This window comes from Suncus etruscus, chromosome 15, assembly GCF_024139225.1.
Source record: "Suncus etruscus isolate mSunEtr1 chromosome 15, mSunEtr1.pri.cur, whole genome shotgun sequence".
Lineage (NCBI taxonomy): Eukaryota > Metazoa > Chordata > Mammalia > Eulipotyphla > Soricidae > Suncus > Suncus etruscus.
Window position 1 is genome coordinate 86,337,505 of NC_064862.1, and position 25,284 is coordinate 86,362,788.

Genomic DNA, 25,284 nt, shown 5'->3' on the forward strand with positions numbered 1-25,284 from the left:
TGTAGGGTCTTCCGTGGTAGAGGATTGCTTCCAGGTGATGCTATAGACCAGCCTGGATGTTTCGTGGATGGCTTCCCTGGTTCAGGGGTGAATGGAAAATGCGCTTTCTTCTGAGGTCTGTGCCAGGTCAATGTTCAGGGTGTAAGGACCCCTTGCACTACAAGATTTGTGTTCCAATCTCTATTAGATAGGATCTTATTTGTATGTATAGTATTTTCCCATTTTAATGTGCCTATGCAAAAAAGGAGCAATGCCACGTGGTGTTATTGGCGCATATGGGGGCCATAGGAACAATTCCAACAATTCCCATGATATGGTTCAATCATAAGCATTAAACTGGGAGACTCTTTCACCAAAATTCCTTGTTAAACAGCTCAAAAAGAGAAGATAAAAAGTGGTTAGAATCGTCATTGTATAAGACAACATTTAGTAAGAATTATAGCTGTCGGAAAAGAAACACAAAATATTCTAAAGAAATACGTGTCTATTTTATGTGTCTTGAAACAGTTTGGGGTTGTTACACACAATGCAAAGGTTTGGTGCCTTTGACTGGTATGTTGGGGGCTCTGGGCAGGACAGCTAGCCATAGGCCCCCTGGGCTGACCACTTAGTCCAGGGGAACAAGATCCCCCCCACACCAGGCGGGTCTCAGGGCCACGCCTGGTTAATCGAGCCCTGGGGGGAGGGGGTGAGAAATTCCTCCCTATGCATCCAAAAACTACAGAACCTCGCGGGGGCTCATGCCCCCGCGCGTACTTCATTCATTGAGAGTATGTTTTGCATATCTAGAATGTTCATTTTTTTATTCTGCCCTTTCACACACCCTACAAAAGCTCTTTTTTACTCCTTAACTCTCTAACCCCCTCAAACGTCACTAACCTACATTACTCTTTTTAACTTCAGTAGTGTACAATCCTAATCATAGAACAGGCAATCATTTTAAAGATCATCAGAAGCTAGAATTTTCCTCAATCTTATCTCTATATAATCTCATTCATGACATTGGGGGTAGTCGTCTTCTCTGGGAGACAGCCCTGAATCTGGGCTTCTGGCAGACGGAATAAAGTTTTTATGCTTTACAAAAAATAAGGGTGAGGCCAGAGAGATAATACAGCAGGTAAGGCACTTGCCTTGCACATAGCTGACCCAGATTTGATCTCTGGCACCCCACAGTGTCCCCCAAGTTTGCCAGGAGCAATGCCTATGTGCAGAGTCAGGTCCTGAATACAACTAGGAGTGACAAAAGAGGCAGAGAGAGAAAGATAAAGAGAGGGGAGATCTGAACAACAGCACATATGAATTTGCTTTGCCTTGCACATGGCTGACATATGTTCAATCCCTGGCATCCCATATGGTCCAAAGACCTGCCCCGAATCATTTCTGAGTGCAGAGCTAGGTGTAAATTTTGAGTACTGCTGAGTGTGGCCAAAAACCAAACCCAAAAATAAAAGAAAGAACAGGGACAATGAAAAGGGAAGTCCTCTCTACCCTGCTCCCACCAACCTTGGCGGATGTCCCCCCCTTAAGGAAGTCATCACTACCTCGCCCCCACCAATAACTCGTATTACCTTGGCAGATGTCCCGCCCTTAAGGAAGTCGTCACTACCCCTTCCCCTTCTTATGGTATATAACAGGGGTCTTCAAACTTTTTAAAGTGGGGGCCGGATTACGGTCCCTTAGAGAGCTGGAGGGCCAAACTATATGAACTACTAATTCCTACTCACACTGCACATATCTTATATAAATAAAATGAAAACCATTTATAAATAAACAGATCACGCACCAGTATTTCAATGGGACTGTGGGCCTGCTTTTGGCTAAAGAGATGGTCAATGTCCGGTTCCATATTTGTCACTGCCAGTCATAACAAGTGATGCAAGTGGGCATCAGTTAATCTTGATCTGGTTGGAGATTTCAGATGTTTCATTCTTGAAAAAGTCTGTTCACAGGCATAAGTGCTACCAAAGATGGTTACCCTTTTGAGTGCATGGTTCCTGATATTTGGATATACACTGAGTGTATATGCTGGCAGGTATCTTGGCAACCAAACAGCGCTCACTGTTGGCGGCCGTACAGACTCCTCTGCGGGCGCATGTGGCCCGCTGGCCGTAGTTTGAAGACCCCTGGTATATAAGAAGGAACGTAGAACGCCACGTGGTCCTTTGCTCCTGTTACGTTCTGAACAAGGCAATGAACCCTGGCTGGCCAGAATAAAGAACCACACTTGAGCTTTTGCCCGAGTAACTGTCTCTTCATTTCTCTGCGTCAGAGTAGTATCTGGACTGCCGGACCTTTCAACAAGAAAGGAAGGATCACACACCCACAACACTCTTATTTGGGGGAGATGGAATCATGGGATACAGAAGCATGCTGGGGTGTAATTGGAGAGACAAAATTGTAATTTTGTAATTTTTTAATTTGTAAAATTGTAATTGGAGGCCAAAACATCCAACACTGCTTAGGCCTGTTTCCTGGCTCTGTGCTCAGGAATCATTCCTGGTGAATTCAGGGGATTCTATGAGATTCTATGAGATTCCAGCCAGAGGCAGCACAGACATTTCCTCCTGGTCCTGTCTCTGAGATCCTTGGTGTCATATGGGACCTAAGTGCAAGAATGCAAAAGGAGGGCTAGAGTGATACCACAGTAGGGAAGACATTGCCCTTGCAAGCGGCCTACCCAGGTTCAATTTCTGAAATCACATAATGTCCCTTAAGCACTGCCAGAAATGTTCAGTGTCCAGGGATTGAGCATTTCCCCACACACAAACACAAAACGAATGTAAAGGCTGGGAGTTTTGGTTCTGTTTGCACAGCTGAGGGCTCACAATCTTGCTTCTGCCATAGCCCACTGTGTCACTCAGTTTCCTGGGGCACGAGGTGTTGATAGTACCTTCTTGTGCAGGGCAAGTGTCATGGGTCACAACTCAACTGCCTTGTCATTGAGCAATGCTCACTGTCTCTGAAAATTAGTAATAGTCCTACAGAGCCAGAACTAGCTACCAATACATGCCAGGAATTAAGAGAGGTAAAGATTGGGGAAATGGGGCTGGGAGAACAATTTGGGGGCCCAGAAGATTCCATCCACCTGAGAAAGGTCTGATATTTTTTGTTTTTTAGTTCGTGGCTACACCCAATGATGCCCAGGGCTGACTCAGCTCTGTGCTCTGGAATCTCTCCTGGTGTTGCTCAGGGGACCCTACGTGATGCAGGAGACTGATTCCTCATCAGCCACATCCAACGCCAGTGCCCTACACCTTATGCTGTGTCTCCAGCCCCCTCTGTGGCCCTGTTAAAACTCTTTCCCTTTTATGTTCTCTTGGTAACATAAGGTACATGAGGAGGGAAAGAGATCTCACCACCCCCCACTTTCCCTGTACATTGCACATCTCTGGGCCTCCCTGTTTGTCTTGAGCTGTGATATTTTCTGTCACTGGTGGGCTGTTGTTTCACTGTCTTGTTGCTTGGTTCTGCCTCTAAAATATTACCCTATGACTGCATCTGAGTTTGTAACAGCAGTGCTGTCCCTGCTCTGCACATCCCTTCTGACCAGGCAATTCCTGAGTCAGTCCCCTTTGATTCTCTGCTCTCTAGGGCAGCGTCATACTTGCCTGTGTTCAACTGTCAGGTCATTTTCCATTGGATATTGGACATTATACAAATTAGAACCACTGCAGCTATTCTGCCCATTGGGAATCTCTGAAGACCATTAGGGCTTTTCTTTGGTTTCTTTGTTTTAGTTTGGGGCCATACTCCCCCAGTGCTGCTATCAAACTCCTAGGTTTGTACTCAGGGATATCTCCTGGCAAGTTTCATGGGACTCTCTGGGGACCCAGGAATCAAACCTGGGTCAGTCACATACAAAGCCAGTACCCTCCCCTTTGACCTATTGCTCTAGTCCCTTCATCTTTGTTACTCCTTTGCTGTTTCTCACCTCTGTCCTATAGCTCCAGTTCCTTACCTTTGTTATCTTTTGATGTTTTTATTGTTCAGGATTTGGGGCACCTACTGAAGGTGCTGGGAGCCAGTCCTAATTCTGTGTTCAAGGTCAATCTGTAGAACTGAGTATTAAAATAGGACCATGGGGCCGGATAGGTGGCGCTGGAGGTAAGGTGTCTGCCTTGCAAGCGCTAGCCAAGGAAGGACCGCGGTTCGATCCCCCGGCGTCCCATATGGTCCCCCCAAGCCAGGGGCGATTTCTGAGCGCATAGCCAGGAGTAACCCCTGAGCGTCAAACGGGTGTGGCCCAAAAACAAAAAAAATAAAAATAAAAATAAAATAAAATAAAATAGGACCAGTCACATGAAGGGCAAAAGCCTTAACCTCTTTTCGTCTCTGCAGTCCAGAGGTATATCTTTTGTAAATTTTTAATTAGGAGGGTACAGAGGACCCCCCAATTAATACTCATGGAGCCCACAGGCCACCTCTAGGATCCTTAGACAACATGGTCAGTTCAATATTTGGGTCAAGCTGAGGTGGGGGAGGGATACATCAACAGTGCTGCAGATGGGCAAGAGGCAGATGAGAGCAAGTTGTGGCACATGCCAGACTACCTTTGACCCACAGTTGTGGCCTCCCCAGCCCAGTCACTCCCATTTCTGCTCTCCATGTTGAGGTAGCTTGTGAGTCCACACTGGGCTCTGGTGTTTAAATGTTGGGTTTGGGGCTTTCACACACAGGATCATATGACATTCACAGTGATATTGTTTATTTGGAGTGGTGATCTGGGAGGAGGTCAACATTTGGCAGGGAAGTAAGGAAAGAAGAAGAAAAAGGGGGAGGAAGAAAGAAGAAAGAAAGAAAATGAGGAAGTAAGAAGGAAGGATGAAAGGAAGTAAGAAATAGGAAGAAGGAAGGGAGAATGGAAGGAAGAAAGGAAGATAGGAAGGAAGAAAGAAAAGAAGGAAGGAAGGAAGAAAAGAAGGAAGGAAGGAAGGAAGGAAGGAAGGAAGGAAGGAAGGAAGGAAGGAAGGAAGGAAGGAAGGAAGGAAGGAAGGAAGGAAGGAAGGAAGCTCCACGGCAGGAACGAACTCTATGTTCTAGTATCTTTCCACTTCAAGCCTGGTTAGAAATAACTGCCTGCCACATAAAAACTTAATTATGGTGGCCTGAGAGATAGTGGAAGTGTTAAGGGATTCACCTTATCTGCATGCAGTGAACCTCAGTCCAGTCCCCAGCATCCCTGAGAATGTCCAGGCATGATCTCTGAGCACAGAGCCAGGAGTCAACCCTGAGCACCAAGGGTATGATTCAAACACCAAAAGCCAAAAAGTAGACTCCAAACCTTGTTTCCAGATGGCAGAGATGTTGGGTTCCAAAGGATCATTTTGCTGAACTCCCCATTCACTGGTACCTGTTCCCCAGCATGTGGTCTAGCTTGAATAAATGGTTCTGGTCAGAGAAACTCTGGCTTTGGCCTGCCACATGAGCTGACCTGAAAGATCATGATGGCCAGGTGTATCTTCATCCCCAGGACCTGCTGCCCACCGTGCCATGGCACTTTCCCTGCTGGCCCTTTGCTTTGCTTTTGAGAGGTGAGTGTCCAAGTTTTGTATCCTTACGTTTGGTTGCAAGCATGTGTGTATACATGGTGCATTAATCATCAATGTGGCTGCTTGTATACCTGTGTGTGATGCACATTCACAGATGCATGTGTGTGTTTATATTTCATAGATGGCACTTGGCTTTGAGTTCTGAGCTCTCCTCCAACCAAGAGTGTTCTCTGAGCACAGAGTCAGGAGTAAGTCCTGAGCATTGCTGGGTGTAAAATCACACACGCCCTTCAAAAAAAAAAATAGTCCCTTCTCCTGACCCCTCCACCACTGACAATGAAATAGGGTTTCATGGGGTTTCATTGTTCTTAAAGGATCATGAGCCTAGAACCCCTGAGCTCAACTCCCAGGATGAGGTGCACACTAGTCCTTATTGTGACCAGGGTCTGGCTGCTGTGAGTCTCTGCCCTGGAATGGGGTGAATTTTAAGGAAGCCCAGTTGGAAACAGTGCTATCCAGGACTCATGATTCAGGCAGTGGGGAACTTCTCACCCCCAGAATTGTGTTGAAAGGGATCCCAAATGTCATGTCAATCTTTTCTTTTGGGACACACTACATTTTGCTCAGGCATACCCCTGTTTCTGCACTCAGGAATCACTCCTGATGGACCTTATAAAATGCTGGGGATCAAACTCGGGTCATCCACATGCAAGTTCAACTCCCTCCCTGCTGTTCTCTGGCTCCATCCTGAAATAATGTGAAAGACAACATTGTCTCAAAACCTGAAACAGCTATTTTTCTTCTAAGCTTAGAGCAACCACCAAACAACCAGCCCAAGATGTCAACTCTGTAACCCTGTCTGTAGGACCTTCTCACCTGCTCCATCTCTCCTGCACCCCCAGATTCATTGTTTTGCCTTTCAGCTGGTGACTGAAGTTACAGAATCATCTTTGATGGCCAGCCAAGCCCACCCCCATGGTGGAGAGACACTTCATCATAGCTGAACTGAAACCCAAGGAGGTATGAGCCAGAGCCTCCCACTCTTACTGCCTGAAGCCCATCACCCTCCCACAAAAACCCCATCATGTTATCCAAGCAGCCAGGTGTTGTCTAAGGACATGTATGGGTCTGAAGAGGAACAACCTGTTTCACTTCCTCATTCCTATTCATACGGCAGTTGCCCAGTCTAGTATACGGCAGTCTAGCACCATAAATTGGTACCCAGCAGAGTTTGGCTAGCCAGCAACGACCAAGTGTGTATCTCCAAGCCCTGGGTCCCACTGAATCTTCTAGTCTCCCTTTCTTTCCCACCCCTCTCCTCAGCAAAGCAAGAATAGAATATAATTGCTTCCAAGAACTAGTGTGAGACCTGATTGTTCTGGGGAGTCCCCAAACCCCCATCTGATCTCATTTGCTAAGGATGGGAAGTCAATAAGATATTCTAATGGGCAGTGCACTTGCCGTACACGTGGCCAAACTGGATTCAAATCTAGATATTCTATAGCATCCCTTGAACACCATCAGGAGAGTAACTCTGAGTGCAGAGCCAGGAGTCAGTACTGAGTATCACTGGATTAAGCAATACTCCTCCCCCCCAAAAATAAAACACAATATTGGCTGAGTTCTTCTCTCCTGATGCCTTATCTCTGTAAGTAGATCTGGCCACACCATAGGCAGGTTGTGGGGACCTACAAAGAAAGTCAGTGACAGGGGGCCTGAGTTACCTCATGACCCTGCTTGCCTCCCTGCACCCCTTTCAGGTCCAGATGGTGCTCCTGACCGCCCAATGTGGGCTCAAACTACAGCAGACTCGGTGCTGGTTCTGCAGAGCTGCATCCAGGACTGGCCACCACTCAGCAAGAAGTTCAGTGAGGCCAGGTTAGCCCTGGAAGGGGTGAGAAGCTGGGAATGGGTTTTCTGGGGAAATAGCTGGGGGACAATTTCTGTTGGCATCCCCTCAGATGCACCCCTCCCCTGTGTGCGCAGTTGAAAGTTCACCTACTACCTTTGCTGCTCCCTTGGTGGATTTTCCATTCTCTGCCACATCAGTGTTCTGGTTTTCTGAGATGGAGAGAAGGGAAAAAGGGATTCACGGTCTGGGGGTCAGATGTGGAAGGTGGAAGGTATGAAGGCATAGAGAGGAGAAGTGGAAAGAGAGGGGTGGAACAATACTGCACGAGGACTTTAGATTTCTACACGGAGGACCTTGGTTTGCTTCTAGCACTGCATGGGTTCCTGAGCCACACCAATAGTGATTTCTGAGCATAGAGCCAGGAGTAACCTTTGAGCACCACCACATTTGATCCCTGAGCACAGAGCTGTAGTAACACCTGAGAACTTTCAGTAGTGTTTCCTTAGTGCAGAACTGGGAGTAACCCCAGAGCACTACTGAAAAAAAAGAAAGAAGTGCAGTGATGATTTCATTTTAAAAGATCTCCCACAGACCAGGAACTAGGAATGATGTAGCTGGGAACTAGAGAAAACCCCAAGAAGCAGGACACCATAGGTTGAGTAGAAGCTGCACTTAGAGGAATGGCAGGCCCAGACTAGAGTCAGAAGTTGGGTCCTGGGTTTCCAAGCTTATGGATTCTACCCTTTCTCAGGAGTCCTGGTTGTGGAGACCAGTTATGTGCTAGGACAGTTACCCAAACCAGGTGAGCAGTGAAGGTTCCAGAGACTGGGGATGGGGCCCTGCAACCACCAGTGAAGACATTTCCAGTCTACTATCCAACACTGTTAAAGGACCTTTGTGCCTTCAGTTGATCTATTTGTGCCAGGAGTGAACCTTGAGCATCGCCAGGTATGACACCCCAAAAGTAAACAACGGGCAGGGAGAAACCTGCAATGCCTTGCTTCACTTTAGGGGGCAGTAGCAAGCCATGGAAATTGGTGGCACAGAAGTGACACCTGGCAAGGTAGAAATGCCCTGAAGAGGCAACAGCAAGGTGGGCAGTGCTAAGTGAAGCTGGTGCCCCCCCACTGACTGTAGGATCCTGTACACCACCTGCTTCAAGTCCATCATGGGTAGAAGCCCCTTCTTCCCCTACTACTTCTTCAATGGGCTCCTGATTATGCTTCAGCTGCTGCAAGTCTTCTGGTTCTTCCTCATTCTGTACATGCTCTACAGCTTCCCTGAAAAATGGGAGGTAAGTGGGGCCAGGGCAAGGGGCGGGGCTCTACAGCTTCTCCAGGAGAGCCAGATAGGCAGGGCTATCTAGAGTTCCATCCTCAAGGGGCAGGTGGGTGGGGCCAGGGTAGGGGGTGGAACTGGCCACTCTTCCTAGAGCCTCTCCTTTGGGTTTTCCATGGTCCCCACAACCTGATTTCTGTCTTCTATGTCACCTGTGCCCCAGATGAAGGACTTCCAGATGAGGAGTCAAATTCGAGTGAAGGTGAGGTGCTTAAGAATAAACTTCCATTGCATGACAGGGTGGCCCACCAGCCTAATGACCACCTTTCATACTTTTCAGAGTTGGGTAGCAACACATCAGGAGAAGGACATACGTGGGACACATAGCAGCTAAGTAAGGCCTGACCCAGAGAGGGTGACCAGCACTTCACAAATGGGTCCTCTGCTCTGTGGCCCTGGGGATTGACTTGGGGAAGAGAGGAAGACCCCAATGTGGCTTGGGCTGATGATCCTACCAATCCTCTCTCCTTTGGGATAAAATAGAGGAAGGGAAGAAGATGGGGGGGGGTTCCCCCTGAATGTAAAGAGCAGGGGTGTTGATAAAATTTGATTCGAGTCTAATTGGATTCCTGGCATCCCATAGGTACTCCAAATACCGCCAGGAGTGATTGCTAAGTGCAGAGAGCTAGACGTTGAGCATTGATGGGTGTGGCCAAAATATCAAAAAAAAAATTAAACCTACCGTATTTTCCAGCGTATAAAACTACTTTTGAAACAAAAAAGTGTCATCTGAAAATCGGGGTCGTCTTATATGCCGAGTATATCCCGAAAAATGTTTCAATATGCCGCTAAACGAAAATAGTCTGAATATTGCCACAAAACGAATTTTCGAACTCGATGCTGCACCAATAACTGCAAGGCTGCTCGGACCTCCTCTCTAACTCAGCCAATCCAAGTAGGCTTTTTATACATGCAAATTAGACAATGTTCTGGACCCGAATCTACACTGTCAAAAGCGTGCTCAGATTGGCCAGAGTCAGAGAGGAAGTCTATTATAGCATAACCTTTGAACCTTTGCTTGTTGTGATTGGCTCACTGTGGTACATGAGCACAGGAACACATGCAGCACACGAAGCACAGGAATGTTCTGTCTGATAGAGCGAATATAGGCCTAAACCTATGTTTTAACTGTAAAATTAGGGGGTCGTCTTATACGCCGGAAAATACGGTAAAAGCTCCTAACCTGGGGATACCTGGAAATCTTAGTGGGACTGGCACTGTTGAGGTGAGAGGCGCCATCTGCTGGTCGCTCACTGCCTCTGCGAAGAATGCAAAGAGCCTCTCCCCTGAGTGTCTCTTTGTGTTCACCAAGGCTTCTCTGTCTTTGTGGCATCAATGGCACCCCTAGGGACATTGAAATCTACCCGGGAAGGTATCCAGGCCACCCTGTTAACTGTAGCAGCATGTTAGAGAAATGCATGGAGTGATACGAAATGTCTTTATTAAGGCTACCAGCATTAGCCTCCATTGTGGGCACTTGGATACTGTGGCACGGAGGGCAACCCTGCTCCTCCTAGCAGGTATAGGGAGGGAGGAGACCTGAGGGCAGGACCAAACCCCGGAGACCATCCCCCATTCCAGAGAAAGGACCCAGCCCCATGACACAGGTGACAAAGGAGGTCTGAGGGCATAACACTCTAAGCCACCAAATGTAAATAAATATGGGTAAACTAAGGAAGACACTAGCAGTCAGGGATATAGAGAGAAATCCTAGCAAGTTCCCAAGTCCACCAAAACACATGAGCCCAATAGATGAGGACATAAAATTGATAATGAAAGCCATGGTAATAGAAATCAAGGAAACCCTAGTCAGCAAGGTCAAGAAATTCATAGATGAACAATTCAACCAACTCATAGAACTTTTACAGAAGATGAGAGAATCCATACAAATGGAATTAAAGGAAATAAAAAACATCTTAGTAAGCCATAATAGCAGAATTACACAGTTGGAGAATCATATAAAAGAAGTTGAGGAAAACTAAAAACAAAAATGACAAAGGAGCCAATAAAGAAATAAGAGGTAAAGCATTGGAGGAAGATGTTAGGTATTGAATGAATAAAGACAAAAGAAAGAATCTACAAATTGTAGGAATACCAGAAGGGAAGAAAATAGGGAAAGGGGAAGAAAAAGAGGTGAAGGAAATAATAGCAGAAAACTTTTTCACCCTCTGGAAAGAGGCTCTGGTACAAATTCAAGAGACAAAAAGAGTTCCTAATAAAATAGATCTTAATTAACCAACACCAAGACATATAGTAATCCAAATGGCAAAAAAAAAGGGGGGGGGAGAAAAAAGAAAAAAAGAAAGATGAAAGGGAGAAAAGAAACCTCAAGTACAAAAGAAGGAACCTAAGAATCAAACTAGATCTACCATTGAAACAATTCAAGCAAGAAGACAGTGGAATGACATTTAAACTACTGGATAAAAGAAAATTCCAACCTGGACTCCGCAACGTGGCAAAACTCTCGTTCATATGGGAGGGAAGACTAAAAACATTCTCAGACCAAAAAAAAAAAAAAACTCGCACTATTTGTGCTAATCAAACTGAATATGAATGAACTACTCAGAGATGAATTACATAATCCAAACACCCAATTGTAACAACAACCACACTACTCAATAAAATTGCACAACAGCCCTCTCTGTCAATAATTTCCTTAAATGTCAATGGACTAAACATTCCAATTAAAAGATACTTAGTAGAGGGTTGGATCAGAAAACAAAAACCAGATTTCTGCTGCCTGCAAGAAACACACCTAACACACCTAAAAGTTCAGGATAGACACAGGCTTAGAATAAAAGAATGGAAATTAATTATTCAAGCCAATGAAAAACAAAAAAAAGCTGGGACAGTCATTCTTATATTAGACAGAATCACATTTAACCTCAAGAAAGTGCTCAGAGACAAAGAGAGTCACTACTTACTGATAAAGGGAACAATAGACCAAGAAGTACTAACTCTGGTCAACCTCTGGTCAACAAATGCAGAGCCAGCAAAATATGTAAGGCAGTTGCTCGCAAAGCTGGAGAAATATATGGAAGGAAATGTGATAGTAGTAGAAAACTTCAACACACCATTATCACCACTAGACAGATCCACTAGGCAGAAAACTAGCAAAGAAATAAGAGCCCTAAATAAGAAACTAGAAGAACTAGGGCTAATAAATTTATACAGGGACCTACACCCCCAGAAAGTAGAATACATATTCTTCTCAAGTGCACATGGAACCTTCTCTACAATAAACCATGCCTTCGAATATAAATCTAAGTTGCACAAAGTCACAAATATAAGAATTATTAGAAGCAGATCACTATGCAACAGAGATCAAGATTGACTGTAAAAGGAAGCTATGGGGAAAAGCCAACACTTGGAGACTAAACAACATGCTGCTCAACAACAGCTGGGTCAAAGAGGAAATCAAGGAAAGAAATAAAAAGATTCCTTGAGACAAATGATAATGAAGAGACAAATTTCAAAATCTGTGGACACAGAAAAATCAGTAATTAGGGTGAAACTCATAACAATACAGGCCTATGTCCAAAAAAAGAAAAATGACAAAATAAACAGTTTAAAGAGATACCTTAAGGATCGGCAAAAACAGCAGCAAAGAAACCCAAACACAGCCAGAAGAAAAGAAATAATAAAAACCAGAGCAGAAATAAACAACATAGAACCTAAGAAAACAATACAAAAAAATCAATGAGACCAGGAGTTAGTTTTTCAAAAGAATAAAGATAGACAAACCCCTGGTAAGATTCACCAAAAAGGAACACCCAAATAAATAGGTTCACAAATGAAAGGGAAGAGATTACAACAAAACCTTAAAAAATTCAAGACATCATGAGAACTTATTATGAACAACTGTAGATTGTTAGGTTAGAGGGGGAAATAGGGGGAAAACACCCAAATAAATAGAATTACAAATGAAAGGGGAGAGACTATGACAGAACCTCAAGAAATCCAAGACATCATGAGGACTTAATATGAACAAATGTAGGTTGCTAGGTAAGAGAAAGAAAATGGGAAACACCCAAATAAAAAGGATCACAAATAAAAGGGGAGAGACTGCAACAGAACCTCAAGAAATCCAAGACATCATGAGGACTTATTATGAACAACTGTAGGTAGTTAGTTTAAAGGACCCAGAAGAAACTGACAGATTTCTGGAAAAAAAATATCATCTTCTGAGATTTGATAAGGAGGATCTAGAAAACCTAAACAGGCCAATCACAAATAAGAAAATTGAAACAGTAGTTAAGAATCTCCCCAATAACAAAAGTTCGGGTACAGATGATTTTACAGGTAAATACTACCAAACATTCCCAGAAGAATTGCTATTGTTGACCCTCAAGCTCTTCCAAAACATTGAAAAGAGAGGAATTTTTCCTAACTCCTTTTATGAGGTTAAAATCACACTTATTCCCAAAGATGGTAAAGACTCCTTAATCTCTTTCTCCTCTATTTAAGTATTTGTGTAGAGGAACATTACTGTCTTTTGTGTATTGACTTTGTAGCCGGCCACTTTGCTGTACTGGTTAATTGTTTCTAGGAGTTTGACTGTTGACTCTTCAGTATATATGCACTCCACTATTTATCACAGCCGTAGTGATCAAAACAGCTTGGTACTGAAAGAAAGGCAGAGTCTTGAAATATCCAGGGATATACTCCCAAATATACGGTCTACTAATATTTACAAAAAAAAGCCAAGAACTTGAGATTAAAGACAGTCTCTTCAACAGGTGGTGTTGGAACAACTGGATAACCACTGGTAAAAAGTTAAAGATTGATCCATACCTCACACCGTACACAGTCAACTCAACATGGATTAAAGACCTTGAAATCAGACCTGAAACTATAAGTTTCATTGAGGAAAATATAGACAGAAAACTTCAAGACCTATATATCAAAAAGTCTTTGATGACAGAATGCCAATGGCAAGAACTTTAGCATCAAACCTAAATAAATGGAACTACATCAAACTAAAAAGTTTCTGCATGATGAAAGAAACCCTGGTTAAAACAAGAAGACAGCTAATGGAATGGGGAAAATGTTTGCACTCAACACATCAGATAAAGGATTGATGTCTAGGATATAAAAAGCACTTGGAAAGGTGAGCTCCAAAAAATTAAATAAATCCATAGAAAAGTGGAGAGAAGAAATGAATCAACACTTCTCCCAGGAAGACCGAAAGATGGCCAATAGACACATGAAACCATGCTCATCACCACTCATTATTAGGAAAATCCAAATCAAGATAACAATGTGGTACCACCATATACCAGTGAGGATGGCACACATCAAAATTAATGGGACAGGGGCCGAAGAGATAGCATGGAGGTACAGTATTTGCCTTGCATGCAGAAGGATGGTGATTCAAATCTTGGCATCCCATATGGTTGCCCAAACCTGCCAGGAGCGATTTCTGAACATAGAGCCAGGAGCGGCTGCTGGGCCCTGCTGGGTGTGAAACAAAAACAAAAAAACAAAAAAACAAAACAAAAAATGGAACCAATCTCTGTTGGTGGGGATGTGGTAAGAAAGGAACTCTCACCCACGGCTGGTGGGAATGCTACCTGGTCCAACCCCTATGGAAAACAGTATAGAGTGCTCAGTAAACTCAAAATTGAGCTGCAATATGACCCAGCAATCGCACTCCTGGTCATCTATCCCCAAGACAGAAGGACATTTATCCCAAAGTATATATGTACTCCACTATTTATCACAGCACTCAGTACAATAGCCAAGATTTGGAACCAACCCTGATGCCCAACAACAGATGAGTGGATCACAAAGATGTGGTACTTATACACAATGGAATACTACATAGAAGTTAGAAATAATAAATCATGGATTTTGTAGCAACATTATGTTATGTGAAGTAAGCCAGAAGAATAAATACAAAAAAGCACTTCTCTGAGGTATTTAGAATATATACCATATATATATATAAAATACTCCAAGAACAAAAACAATGGTCTAATAGGGTAGAAACTCCAAGCACTGTAGTTGTCAGCATTTAGCAAGGAGAAGTGCTAGAATCAAGTGGAAGAGGGGCAACACAAAGCCTCTACTATCTGTTATACCATAACAAACCAGCAACAACAAAACAATGGTTTAAAGTGAACAGGTATGCAATCAGCCTCTAGCTACAAAAGCTTATAATAATGTCTTAAGGTAGTTATCCACAGAACCAGGTGAAGAATATGATTGGAATCTAGAAACGCCAGCTGCAGTAATTACTAACAATATAGTTTTTTGTTTGGTTGGTTGGTTTTGGTTTTTGAGTCACACCTGGCAGCACTCAGGGGTTACTCCTGGCTCTATGCTCAGAAATCACTCCTGGCAGGCTCAGGGGACCATATGGGATGGCGGGATTCGAACCACCGACCTTATGCATGTGAGACAAATACCTTACCTCCATGCTATCTCTCCAGCCCTGATTACTAACAATATGTTTTAATGCCTTAATATTACCAGGTATAAAATAACCCTTCAGCTTCTTTGTCCACAATGGTTCTTGAATACAAAAGGTGGACACCCTAATTTTATACCTTGGTGCTTAGTCATACTAGATACCATATACACGTTGCATTATGATAATGTCTTGATAAAATACTCCAGTTTACCCAGGGAGAAAGGGAGGGGGAGGGAGGGAGGGAGGAAGGAAGAAAATGGAAGGAGGAAGGAAGGAAGGAAGGAAGGAAGGAAGGAAGGAAGGAAGGAAGGAAGGAAGGAAGGAAGGAAGGAAGGAAGGAAGGAAGGAAGGAAGGAAGGAAGGAAGGAAGGAAGGAAGGAAGGAAGGAAGGAAGGAAGGAAGGGCAAGGAGAAAAGCTGAAAGATGTTAGATTTTTTTTGTTTTTAATTTTAGTTTCTGAGCACCTTACTGTGGTGCTCAGGGCTTACTTCTGGTGGGCTCCTATTTATGGCAGTGGTGACTGCAGGATGACCAGGAAGAATGAACAGCCTCTACCCAGACTGTGAATGGGGCATTTGTGGGTCAAACTATCACTCAAGTGATCCCTTCGTTAAACTTCAACTTATGCAATTTGTTTGGGGTTTATCTCCTGCTATTGAGGTGTAAATTTTAAAAAACAAAAGTGGGTATCAACCCAGGAGTTTGGGTCTCAGGATAGGGAAGTTTCCCTGAGAAATTTTCATTTTATGTGTGCATAATGAAGTCCCCCGAAATGTGGGGGAAATGTGAGGGAGAGAAGGACTTTCTCTGCAGGGTATAGGAATTTGTCAAGGAGTTCACCTGGCAGCACATACTCAAATTACAGAGGGAACCAGACCCTGAGGCACAGGCTAGATATCTCAGGCAGAGTTTTGGAGTGCTGTTCGCCAGTGTTGTCTGGCTCAAATATCAGTAGGGCCTTTAAAAAATGTTCCCAGACTTACTTCCTAGAAAGGAAGCATCATTAAGGCAAATAAGGAGTTTGTACCCAGCGGTTCAACACTGCCTTAAGGTGCCTTAAGTATAATCCCCACTTCAAGCATAGAGTTTATGAGCGCCTAGGATCAGATTTCCCCCAAAATTGCCAGCATACATCTAGAGCACTTACTGGACTACTTAAAAAAAAGTGGCCCTGCAGAACAGGAAGAGTTTGAACTTATGGTTCTTAAAATAAGGTGGGCTGTGTATGTATGTATCCTGAGGACCAAGGGGAACAGATCAGAGGTCCTCTGGGAATGCTGCAACAGGTGAAGGCCATTTTGCAGGAATGGTAAGATTCCTTCAGGTATGAACAGTAAGTGTTTCACTCAATCGCCCTGGATAATTATCCTGACTAGGCCACTGTTTACTGTTTTTGTGATGCTCTTAATAAGTTCCTCACCTTCTTTATTCGGGCATGTGTTGGTGCAGTTAAGATGCTTCAACTAAGGTCTCAGTTGTGCCCTTCAGCAGAGATGTAATGTGACATTCTCTGGGATATGGATTGGGGTTTGATTATCCCACAGTTTCCAGAATAAAAGGGAATTCCCATTTTCCTTACCAGAAGGACAGCGGAAACAGTTCCAATCATATAGATCCACAACAAATAATCCACAGACAAGAGTGTAAACTGAGGCAAGAAGGTCAGACACAAAACACTTTACCAACTAGCCAGCTGCTCCAAATCAAGAGCTAGCTCACCTGCAGCAAAAAGGCCTTCTCCTCTCAGCATTGCCTCCTATTTATTTGATCCAAACACAGCCCTCCTTCCTAAAAGGGGAAAAGAGGAAAGCAGGCAGAGAGAACAGATACAAACGAGAAATATTTAAAAGGCCTCTGTATACCTCACACTTCCCCTTTTTTAGTATTTAAAATATAAAACAATTTGGAAAATAAGTAATAGACCCTAAAAGGACAAGGGAAAAATGAAGCTAACAAAAGGCAGCAGTTTGCATAGGCACATCAAAAGGAAAAATGTAAAGATAAAGTATTATAAGACAAGGTGTCCATATTCAGAAACATGAGTCAAGGAATCAACTACAAGCTCCAAAGATGATATTTTCATAATCCCCAAAGTACATTCTGAAGGGTTCTTATAATGTCATCCTTTGTAGATCAGGTGACAGAGCCAGAATTCAATGATCATATATGTGGTAGGTTATGGAGATCTTTAAAAGCAATTGGAAGGGCCAGAATGATAGCACAGTAGTAAGGCATTTGCCTTGCATGCAGCTGACCTAGGTCAGACCCAAGTTCAATTCATTGCATCCCATATGAACCCCTGAGCCTGCCAGGAGCAACTTCTGAGCACAAAGCCAGGTACTCCTGAGTGCTGCAGGTGTGGCCCAAAAACCAAAAAGAAAAAATAAATAATTGGAAAGTCCCACTGCAATCCAAAGTCAAAGATCCTCTGAAGAGATGCCAGAAAGTCCGTCCAGCAGGCAAGGTGAAGTTTACTTTCAAGTCATACCCAAGATGGCAGGAAAGCCCATTTTGGAGGGCACAGATTTGATTCCCTTCCTGGTTAATGGTAGGCACGCCTCAAAGGTCACTGAAGAGAAACCTGCAATGCAATACTGATGGATACCTGGTCTTTTCTCAAGTTCTTCTTCCTTAGGTAGAGTCCATGTAGAAGTCTACAAAATATCCAAAAGTAATGTACGAAGCACAGGGAAGTTCATCCGATATCTTAGTGATGGGAACTTAAGTCAAAAATCCAAGACAGGATTGGTTTTAGGATGAGGACCTCTCTGTGTAACTAAATAAATTGAGGTTCCATCCATAATGGATAAAAACTCCTTTTTGAGCTACAACTTTTCTGATACAAAGCGCCCAAGCAAAAACCCTACCACAACATATAAAGAATAGCATTTGTAATAATTTTAACAGGTCAACAAAATGACTAACCTAAAATGACTATAAGAAACAAACCAGGAAATGTTAGGCAATGTAAATTCCTATAAGTAATAAATAAAATAAGGAAGTTTTATAATTACAACAGACAAAAGGAAACTAGCAGCATATACAAATCAAAGAAATACACCCATAAGAAATACACAAAAGGATGAATGTCCTTCAGAATCCAATACAGAAGATCTGAAACAATGAAGCATCTGGGAATCCAAGAAATCCATTCATGGAGACTTGAGGAGTCTGGATAAAATGGTTCATAACTGTTACAGGTAAGCAAAACTCTGAAAGCCATGGATCTTTTCAGAAGTCTAAACCAGGAAGCTTGTAGCTGACTATGGAGGAGAGAAAGAGGTTTCTGAAAAAAAGAAGGTTAAGAACTAGGAAAGGGGGTTAGATTTGGCAGAAAGTATACATCAGAGTAGAGAAAAGTGAAGAAGAAAGGACTTATACAATAACTACAAAATGGATAGACAAGGAACAAGACAGACACACAAAGAACATACATAAAGGTGGCCACCACACACATAAACACTCACACAAAAGGTTAACCAATATATCAGATGAAATAGACCCAAATGTAGCAAAAGAAAAGTCAGCTGGAACAGAAAAAAAGGTGCTTTAAAATATAATAGCCAGGGCCCAGAGAGATAGCACAGTGGTGTTTGCCTTGCAAGCAGCCGATCCAGGTCCAAAGGTGGTTGGTTCAAATCCCGGTATCCCATATGGTCCCCCGGTGTCCCATATGGTCCCCCGTGCCTGCCAGGAGCTATTTCTGAGCAGACAGCCAGGAGTAATCCCTGAGCATCGCCGGGTGTGGCCCAAAAACCAAAAAAAAATAATAATAATAATAATAATAATAATAGCCAGCAGACTAGGTAGAATTACTTCAAAATTACAAAAAAAAATTCTTTCAAAAGTCAAGTAGAGAAGATCTAAAAGAGACTTTTATGTACAAAACAAGCATAGGGAACACTATTAAAATACTGAACAGTAAAGCTATAATACTTTGAGCATTGATGAGGAGCACTCAAACATCAAAAAGTATAATTTTGCCAAAACTACATGACCAGATTACATCCAGAAAACCAAGACAAAGATAAATAAAACAGGAATATTAGTAGATTATAAAATTAAAACTCAATAGATAAATACACCCTTATAAAATGATATGGAACAACATTAATAAAATGCAGAAGTCTTTTTAGGGAAATCTCTGTGTAGAAAGTAATATGATTATATAGAAGTCATAAGCAGATGCAATCATGAATAATAAGAAAAGCATGACCAGGAGAAAAGCATTCACCAGAAGGATCACTGAAGTGATATGTTTTTTTAAGTTCATCCAAGAACCGCTCCAATTCTTTCTGGGCAGCAGGGTTCAAGTGCCTTGGACTATTTAAGTTGGGGTCTCCTTCCAGTGATGAAAGAGATTAATCATCTCAGAGATAGGAATTCCAGATACTGGGTGGACCCAATTCAAGTCACCCAAGAGTTTTTGAAAGTCATTAAGCATTCTGAGGTTTTTCAGGTTTATAGAGATCTTTTGAGGTCATACAGAAGTTTGACCTATTATAAAACCCAAGTATGGTAAAGGTGGCATAGTCTGAATTTTTTCCGTAACTAATTTTAGTCCTGATACTTGTAAATAGTCAGTAACAAATGAATACAATTTCTAAAAATCTCTTTCATTAGACATTGTTAAAAGATGTCATCTATATAGTGAATAAACAGCATCTGAGGGAACGTTTCAAGAGCAAGGGTCAAGATCTTATCCTAAAAAAAACTAGCACATTGTTGGGTAATTGGTCATCCCCTGAGGTAGAGCTTTCCATTGAAAATGGCTACTTGGTGCGTGATTAGTGTAGACAGGAACAAAAAATACAAAATGTTTTTTATCATCCATGTGTACTGGGATATAGTAAAAATCTATTATCAAGAGCCAGTCCTTTGGAATAACTAGAGGTGATGGTAAACCAGTCTGTGGTTTGGCTATACAGATCATAAATAAATTCGAAGCTCTAAGAACCATCAAAAGTCTTCATTTGGGGCCAGAGCAGTAGTGCAAGCTGTAGGGCATTTGCCTTGCACACACTAACCTAGGACAGACCAAGGTTCAATCCCCCAGGGTCCCATATGGTCCCCCAAGTGAGGAGCAATTTATGAGCACATAGCCAGGAATAACTACTGAGCATCACCAGATGTGCCCCCCAAAACACACGCACACACACAATAAAATAAAAGTCTCCATTTCCTGCATTTTTAATAGTAAATATGGGTGAGTTCTACTGAGAAAAGGAAGTTTCAATATGTCCCAGTTTTAACTGTTCATCCACTAATTCCTTCAGCACCTTTAATTTATCAGCCTTAAGGGGCCACCAACCTGTCCATAATGGTTTGTTGGATATCCAGTTTATTTTTATGGATGCTGTTTCTTTACTAGCAGAGCCCCTAGTAAAAATTTGAATCTCTGAATCAGAGGATAATTCAAGTTCTTCTGGAGCCAGGGGAATATGAAATACTGCTTTCCACTGCTTGTGAAGGTTGCGACCACACAAAGATGGTGACATGAAGCCCGCATGTGGTCCAAAATCACTCTAAAAAGATAGGGAGTGTAGAACTCCCAAAAGTTCGACCAAAGACATTTGGTGAATCAGGGAAGATGAGTTGTAACTTGATACAGGATACAGCACTGGAACAGTTAACTATGTATTCCTCAGTCCGAGATCAAGAAGCTTGTAATTGTGGGTGAAGGAGGCGATCCGCACATGTGAAGGGATTCCTACAAATAAAGTGTTAAGGACTAGGAAGAAAGAGGGAATGATGAGGAATAATAAATTGGGGGAGAAAATGTCAGGAAAAGGAGCCATATACAAAGCATGCAAGACAGACAGACACTCAGTAAGACATGCACATACATACTATACAAAATATGAAAATATCACTCACTCATAATTGCCAAAAATATCTATTTGGAAGGAATTAAAATAAAGTCATAGAAAAAATTCAGCTAAATCAACAAAAAAAACACTTTAAAAATACAATAGTGGAGAAACTGTTTAGATGGATATCTTCAAATTCACAACAACAAAAAATATTTTTTAAAGCAGAGTCAAGTACATCTGAAAAAGAATTTCATGCACAATATGACTGTGGAGTCCCATAATGCAAATATAAAACAGTAAATCTATCATAATCAGTCATCGATGATGAGCACTATGAAAAGAGTCCACCTAAAAAGTATGGTTATATCAAGATTATGATTATACCTTCATCTTAAAATCTACGTTGAGGGCAATAAAACAATGATGTTATAATGAAAAGTTAAAAGTTGTTAAGTGAATATATCTCAATACATAATCATAAAGCAACATTAATATGAGTAAGAATCTTTCTCTCATATAGGCCTTGAGTAACATCAATATATTGCAAAATTTTCTAATTAATAATGACCTAAAACAATACTGTAATTAAGGCATAAATACATCATGCAAGCAACCACAATGGGGATTCATCGTATTCACTCCTATTAAGCAATCATACCTAAAAAATGACCCATAAAACATTAATGACAATTGACAAATAAAGTAAATAATTATTAGGTATTCATAGTAGATCTCTGAGAAGTATAAAACAGGATATATACTGCTGTGGATTTTACTAATGTAATAGGGATTTTCTTGATCTTCTTGTCATCAAAATTGATTCAGTATTGTTCTGTAGCAATTTTACAGTATGAAGTACAATGTCCATAGTAAACTTCACCAAAATGATTTGATACTGATGATAAGTTGAATTTTTCAGTCTTGTTATTATCTTCCTGAGTGAATTCTGCTAAATTGAGGTCTTCTAAAGGAAAATCCACATAAGTGTGTAGTTTTTCTAATTTGTTTTCCATCAAAAGCAAAACGTTTCAAATGAATTATCAATACTAGGGATAATTTCCATAGTATGTGTTCTTTAAAATATCCCTTTTAGTGTTGCAGTTAGTACAGTGAATTCTATTGTTATCTCTTAAATATACTTTAAAAAATTCAATGAGGTATTCCTGTAAGGTACATTTATCTGTAGACGTAACAGCCAGGGACAACTGAACAAATGTTTCATAAACCTCAGACTTTTGGTAACATGTAAGACACTGTAGTATAAATTTAAACTGTCCTTGAAAGATATCATAGATAATAGATTCGTGAGCCCTAAATTGTTCATATTTTTCACTGTCTATAAGGTGTATAGTTTCTTCTGTTATTAAATTTTTAAGCAAATCCTGATGTAGTCCTTTTATAAGAAATATTAATAATTCATGAGGATTCTGTTGGTTGTGTCCAGCAAATTGGTCATTGAGTAAACCAATTGTCATTTTGAAATTTTCAGGATTGATATGCCTATTGCATCCATTTCCCATGATTTTGATGAGATGACCAAATTCATGTGCTAATTTACCTTAATGTCCCCTTGTATTTTCTCTGTTAATATCTTTTTATAATGATCTTGGTAAAATACTGAGTCAAGTCTGTAATACTATACAGGCATTGTAATATTGAGTTCATGTAACATGAGTTACCTAAATTTTGTAATCCAGTAAAAACAGGTTTCTGTTTTTCTATTTGTGTTCTGGACTGTAAGTTTTCACTGTTGTCAGACTCACTGAGGATATGGGATATGAAAGTTAATCCCTTATTTACTTTCCCAGACACCTCAGCAGTATTACAATTGTTGGTGTTTTTGAGCATTTTGTATTTGATGTAGGGGGGAGTTTATAGTCTCAGTAACCTGATTTTGATCATTTGTGCTAGTCCGATTTCTAACGAGGCATAAAGGGACCCAAAATTTCTTGGGAGGGTTGTCATTTGTAGAAACATAAGCATAACCCCTCCCTCTTAAGAGGAGATAACAAGCAATCCATTTTTCATCCTCTTTTATCCAAATTGGAATATTTGTTGTTTCTTGTCTCTGAATATCTTCCTTAAAATGTCTTTCCCTTCTGTGTAGCTCTCTCCTTGGGGTAAATTTAGGTAATTTAGTGTGATAACAGTCAAATATAGGGCCCGGAGAGATAGCACAGCGGTGTTTGCCTTGCAAGCAGCTGATTCAGGACCAAAGGTGGTTGGTTCAAATCCCGGTGTCCCACATGGTCCCCCATGCCTGCCAGGAGCTATTTCTGAGCAGACAGCCAGGAGTAACCCCTGAGCACCGCCAGGTGTGGCCCAAAAACAACAACAAAAAAAAAGAGTCAAAGATAACAGCTCAGTTGTCATTAAACCTCTTTTTCTATTCTTTTGTAATTGAGTTTTTAGCGTTCTGTGGGCTCTTTCCATATGGCCTGTCCTTGACAATTGTGGGGAATTCCTTTAAGATGTTTTATCTGCCATTCTTAAAAATAAGTCAAAAGTTTTGCTTATATAGTCAGGCCCATTATCAGTTGTTTTTTTGTTTTTGTTTTGTTTTGGTTTTTTGTTTTGTTTTATTTTTTGGGCCACACCCATTTGATACTCAGGGTTACTCCTGGCTAAGGGCTCAGAAATTGCCCCTGGATTGGAGGAACCATATGGGACGCCAGGGGATTGAACCGCGGTCCTTCCTTGGCTAGCACTTGCAAGGCAGACACCTTACCTCTAGCGCCACCTCGCTGGTCCCCCATTATCAGTTTTAATGAAATACGGAATACCCATAACAGAAAAACATTGTAAAAGAAAACTGCAAACCGCCTTAGATTTTTGGGAAGACATAGGGATTGCCCAAATAAACCGAGAATAGGTATCCACCACCACATGAAGATAAGGTTTTATTTGGAAATAAGTCTATTTGAGTTACATCCATTTGGCACAATTCATTAGACTGCAAGCCTCTTGGGTTTGCTCCTGCTATGTGAGTCTTTTTTTTGCTAATGGGCACATATGTTGAATCTTTCTATAATTTCTCTAGCTTGCCTCCATGGGATTTGGTAATTTACATGTAAACGGTGGGCATTCATGTGTAGTGCTGTATGTTCCTCTACAGGTGATTTAAATATAGGCATTGCCAACAAGTCAGCAGTTTTATTTCCTTGAGCCATTGGTCCTGGAAGACCTGAGTGGGCTCTAATATGTGTGATGAAGAAGGGTTCAGTTCATTTTTGAATAAGTTGTAATTTTTTCAGTAAGTCTGTATAATTGGACTATGAGAATTGAGGGAGGCAGTGGCTATCACCGGGCATAAATTTACAACATATAAAGAATCAGAAACAACATTCATGGCTTCAGATACATTTTTAATAGGCAAATTAACGTTGCTAATTCAACTTCCTGTGCAGACTTATACTTGGTATCTATCGTTATATTCATATTTTCTGTGGTTATTCCTCCCTGCCCTCTGCTGGATCCATCTACATAAAAAAACTTTGCATTGAGAATAGGAGAATCCCATAAAATCAAAGAAATAACAAACTGAGTCTTTTCAAAAAGTCCCAGGTTTTTTCTGCTGGATAATGAAAAGAAATCTCTCCTGTGAAATCTGAGAGGGCCCTGTGTAAAGATTCATTAAGAGGCGATATTAACTCAATTTCCTTTTTTGGTATTGGCAGTACTATTATATCTGGATCAAAACCTAATAAAGATATTGATCTGAGTCTTGCTTTGATAATCAATTCTGAGATTAGTTGCAGGTAAGGTATCACAGACCGAGGCTGTTTTTTATGTAAATACACCCATTCCAAAAGAACAGTCTGTTGCATCAAAGCCGCCATAGGTGTTTCTTTTGTAGGGAAGATTAATAAAAATACCTTCTCTCCTGGGATGAATCTTAAGAGAAATGATTTTTGCAGTCTGTTCAAGAAAATGTCCAACTCATTTTTGGCAGCTTTTGTTAAATTTCTGGGGCTATCTAACGCAGGATTACCTTCCAAAGTTTTAAACAGATTAAACAGCTCTGCATTCGAGATTCCTAGCACCGGGTGGAGACAATTTACATCACCTAAAAGTTTCTGAAAGTCATTAAGTGTTTTAAGGTTCTCTTTTTTGATGGAAAATTTTTGTGGATATATTGATGTTTGGTCCAAAATAAAATCCAAGTATTGATATGGTGGCATGGTCTGTATTAAAGCTATTTTTAGTCCTGACATTTGCCAACAATCACATAAGTGTATACTTTCTGTAAATCTGTTTCATTATTCATTGTAATTAAAATATCATTGGTGTAATGATAAATTATGGCTTGGGGAAATCTTTCACGAGCAAGGCTCAAAATCTTGTCAACAAAAATTGACACATAGTTGGTGAATTTAG

At 41.4% G+C, this 25,284-nt stretch overlaps 1 pseudogene; it reads left to right on the forward strand.

Moving 5' to 3' along the window:
• The window catches only part of LOC126030089 (ceramide synthase 4-like), a 58,589-nt pseudogene that overhangs the window by 20,096 nt on the left and 13,209 nt on the right, over window positions 1–25,284 (forward strand).